The 4919-nt window shown below is 36.4% G+C and overlaps 1 long non-coding RNA gene across 1 annotated transcript; it reads right to left on the reverse strand.

Annotated features, from left to right (window-relative positions):
- Positions 1-278: 278 nt before the first annotated feature.
- On the reverse strand, positions 279-2261 carry LOC127410112 (uncharacterized). Its single transcript, XR_007892081.1, has 3 exons — positions 2020-2261; positions 1779-1875; positions 279-1322 (listed from the first exon to the last, which is right to left on the reverse strand). It is a non-coding gene; the product is annotated as an uncharacterized LOC127410112 (long non-coding RNA).
- Between the last annotated feature and the right edge of the window lie 2658 nt (positions 2262-4919).

Below are 4919 nucleotides of genomic sequence, written 5' to 3' on the forward strand. Positions count from 1 at the left end.
AGATTTAATGCAGGAGAGAATCAGAAAGGTGGAAATAAGGTCCATTCTGCACACATAGCATAATATGATTATTAACTAAATATTAACTAATATTATTAACTAAATGGTAATAATATGGTTACTAAGGTTTCACAAGGTCAATAATAATAATAATAGTAATAAAAAGAAAAAAGAAAAAGATTAAATATGAGTTACTAAGCCACTGACCTGCTGAAAAAAACTATTAGTGTTAATTTTGAAACTAATGTTCTGAGTTGAGTTCCTCAGGTATGAATGTTGTGAAGCTGATAAAACCATTTAGTGCATGTTTTATTCAGACAGTCATGTAAATAATGAATTAGCTCTTTCTGAAGCACCACTCAACTCTGATTTATGTTTATTTATTGATGGTGACAAACATTACACATTAAACAAGATTAAAAGAAAAAAGTTTAAAGATGAGCTGGAGTGGCCTCATTTAGAGGGGAAAAGATTATTTGTTCAAGAGCCTTTAATGAGTCAGTGAGCAAATGTGGTTTTACCTACTTATTAAAGGCATTGATTACTTGCAAATAATTTGTAGCATATGTTGTCTTCAACATGGCAAGACCAATTCTTGCTCACTGCTCACATATAAGAGAGAAATATAAAACATAAATTCCAGAGATGTGTAAAATTAATTATTGGATACAATGTGTTTTAGACAGTGCTATGAAATTTTATATTTGCATGTCACCCTTTGTGACAGGACTCATTCAATCACATGCTTGGTGGTGGGAAAATAAAAGAGCTCATTAAAAGGAGAAAAGCTAGACACGTTCAATGTCATACAATCACCTCTGCAGAGAATAGAAAGAGTCAATGTTGTATATCACTAAAAAGCGTTATATATTTCTGCAATGGACACAAGATTGCATGGTTCCAGAAGAATGCCAAACACAATTGGAATCATATTTAAACCACTGAAATGGTGCATCCGCCATTAGAATTTCAGGCTCTATTCACACTGTCTTCCAATATCTCTCTATGTAGACTCAGCATGTTAGGCCCAAATCCACAGTCATGGGAGGTATATACATGGGGTTTTTGTACAGCTTTGGACCCATTTGTTAGGGAAGCGTAGGGGATTATCCAGATCAGGGCACATTTGTTGGGGATCTCTGGGCTGCTCCTAGACTCCCTGCAGGTCGTAGGCAAAATGTCACTTAATATCTGGCATTGTGGTGATTTGAGAATATGGACTGTCTTGGATGTGCTCCACTGAAGAGATTGGCTTGCTGGCTCGATAGACCCTCACCAAATCAACAATAATGGGGAGGCATTGGACTGATCCTTATGCAGTTCTGATCAAACACATAATTGTACATTTCAATTGACTCTGTTTATTGAAATTATCATTTTTAACACAAAATTACTCAGCTAACACTGTGCATAGAAAAAATAATTGGGAAGTCACCAATTGTCATATCATCTGAAGTTTGGGCTTTAAACAACAGTGTTTTAGGAGACACACACTCACACACCATGTCCAATTGCATTTAATAACTCCACATACATTAGTTCCACCCAGCATGCAGACACAATTTCACTACACAATACCATTGCACATACAAACAAAAAGCAAAAGGAAATTCTTCTCTGCATGTTTATGAGTGTTAAAGCTAGGGTGTGTAATCCAGAGAGGCTAGCAGTTAGCAAGCTAGCTTTGAAAGCATAGAGCCCGCCCTCACTTCAGAGGTGTCTCCAAAGCCACGCCTCCTCTATCCTTTTATCAAGTAAAAACATGACATTGTACTCACTGTTTTGGGAGAGACTGATGAAATAGTCGAAACAGTTGGTGGTGGTGGCCTTATGAATCCATGCACCAAAGGTGTGGATGTTGCAGTGTTTTCATAACTTTGAAAACATAAAAATTGTTTCATTTTACACCGTAGCTGCTGTTAGCATTGAGATAATTCGTAAAGGTACACAAACTACATGAGCTAAATACTTCATTACATTAACAAAATATATCAAAAATAAATCAAACCATGTAATTACCTGTCCAAAAGAAAAACAGCAACCATGGCGTCATTTTTCAGACCCTTTGAGTCCCACAGTTGCCTCCGGCGTGGAAAAGCAATGCCAATGTTAATTCTGCTTTAAGCACACTCTTGATCCAGACGTTTTTCGTTGTAGAAGTTTCAAACACGGTCTTTCTTTTCTTGTTTCCTTTTACTGGTGGTTTAGGAGGAACATAAGGTAGCTGCAGTTCGCCTTCCATTCTCGCGCTCGCTCTGCACAGTGTCAAGGAACCCGCGCTGATGACGTGTGATTGTCTGTGCAAACAAGTTGCATGGCGGTATGCAAATATAGATTGACAGACAGGAAGGACATCCTATCATTACATTCGGACCGAATGCAATGATTGGTCGATCATTTTTTAGTCATGTCCCTTCCACAGAAGATATATATATATATATATATATATATATATATATATATATATATATATATATATATATATATATATATATATATATTTTTTTTTCTTTTTTTTTTTTTTTTACATTTAGACCACTTAAATTATTGATTGCTATCAGGATGTGAAGAGACTTTCAACCAGCATAATAAAAATTAGACTGCACACCCTAGCTTTAATCTTTGTGCCCTTATGGTCTGCTTTTAAACAAATGCTCTCTGCCATAGAGAAGAACATAATTGCACTATTATCTGTCGAAGAGAAATTGCTATCAGCCCTGTGCACCCTACCTTCTCCTTGCCTTGCCTAATGGGACCACAGAGTGACATTGGTTTAATGTGGGAGTTACTTACCCTCATGTCATTTTAAACTGGTATGACTATCTTCTTTCCATGGATCGCAAAAGGTGATGTTAGGCTTTGTGCCAGGAACAGACTGATATGTAGGTGAATTTAGATATTTTCAAGCTTGGGGCATCATCATTGATGCCAAACCTGCAATGACACATATCGACGAGACATATTTTAATATATGTGGATACGAATGAGAGCTGCAGTGGAGGTGAAACTTTAGCAAATTGCCTAATAATGTCAGTCTCTTCCTTACATTAAGCTACTATATCGTAAGACTTTAGAAGACTTGGAATATAGTGCATGGTGCATAGTGCACCATAAGTAAATAATCAACATTACAATTACAGCTGCCACAATTAACTAATCGTTAAAAGTGTCAATTACAGCAGTGGTTAGGTATTGTAAGGGGGGCACAGAAGACTGCCCTGTTCTCAAATCACATTCACTTTCTCACATTTGAATTTGCCATGGTGGCGAAAGAACCAATGTGCAATGTGTTCCGCCTATTTTTCCTAATGTGGTGTCATATTTTTCTTTGATTGGAAAACCCATATACTTCAGAAAACTAGAGATATGTCCTTAATTTCAAAATCATTTTAGCAAAATATTATATTCACAAAGCTAGTCACTCAAAAAAGCCTTTATATGTGCAAAGGATTGTGTGTGATTGACTTGATGCATCTCCAAAATATGGCAAACGAAGGCTGCGAAATGAGGCTGCCTTCCTCACAAACGGTGCTCGATGATGTGGCAGCCAAGATATCCAGCCTAACGAGGCTGCTGCCTTCCAATTGAGAAGCACCCAAAAAAAAAAAAAAAAACCTGCCAAATTTGATCTTCTATACTGAGATAACAACCTCTGCGTTTTTACCATAGGAGAGAGCGTAATGGTCAACTTGCGTGTTACGACAGTTAGACACGTTCGCAGATACCATACAAAGGAATTAGGAGAGCCGTAAACTGACACCTGTCTGTCGCAAAATCGTCCATGAATTCCCCTATAAAACAACACTATTATCATTGTGAACTCCACACATAGTTCACTCCAAAAGGATTTATTAATGTAAAAAATATAGCAGATTGGCAGACAGGCTATCAATTCAATAAGTGATGAACTGTTTCCTCACAAAAGCAGTTTATTCAGCACACTGAAGCATCTCCTCCATTGATATCCATTAAAAAAGAACAGCCTCTTGGTTCCTCACCAGTGTACCAGCCATAGAATGTCTATGGGATCACAGTGTTATGCTGTTCTATGATAACCTTGTAGCTTCCCCTTCAGACAGGTTCTGACAATACTCTCATCCCTCAAACTTGTTTCACGGATGAATTTTTTTTTTATTGGTTTGGAACGAGGAGGGTGATTAAATGACAAATTTTATTTTATAGTGAGCTGTTATATGAACTTTGCTCCTGCAAGCACTGTCACTTTTGTATTTATTCTATTTTCCGATTTTCAATAAGTATTTACACCTAGTTAAAATGTTTTTTTTTGTTTTTAAGTAAAAAAATAATAATTATGTAACCCAGAAAGTATGCAACAAATAGGAAAATAATGTAGGCTTTGTGACAAAAAGTACAGATTATATTCAAATTATTTATCAAAATTTAAATTTTTTATGAAGAGTGTAACTTCATATCCAGTTTGTGTTGTACGCTTCAAAGTGATGTGTGAAGGTGTTAATCCTGCTAAAAACATCACATTATGACTTCTGTAATCTGTGTATTTGTAACGTTGCTCTTGGAGAGGAAGAGAGGAGATGCAGGAGTGGATACTTCAAATATTTTAATAAACGCTGGAGCGGAACAAACAGTAGCGCTAACATCACAACAAACCATTAAACGTAACACTACAAGGACTGACAATTGAATTAAAACTAGAGGGTATATATATACACACACAAGGAACTAATGAGGCAGCATAGTAAGGAAACTTTCACTAATGAAGTTTAATAGGCACTGAACTGGCAAAATATAATTTAAAGTCAATAAAATAACATTACATGCTCTTTACTATTTCCGTTTTTGTTTTGTTTTTCCTCTCTGTCATGTGACCGTGGTGACAGGCTGCTTGTTTCCAGAGCACGTGCACAGAAACTGTAGAGGGATTTTTGGGCTTTTCTTCT

This window comes from Myxocyprinus asiaticus, chromosome 2 (assembly GCF_019703515.2).
Source record: "Myxocyprinus asiaticus isolate MX2 ecotype Aquarium Trade chromosome 2, UBuf_Myxa_2, whole genome shotgun sequence".
In the NCBI taxonomy this organism is placed as follows: domain Eukaryota; kingdom Metazoa; phylum Chordata; class Actinopteri; order Cypriniformes; family Catostomidae; genus Myxocyprinus; species Myxocyprinus asiaticus.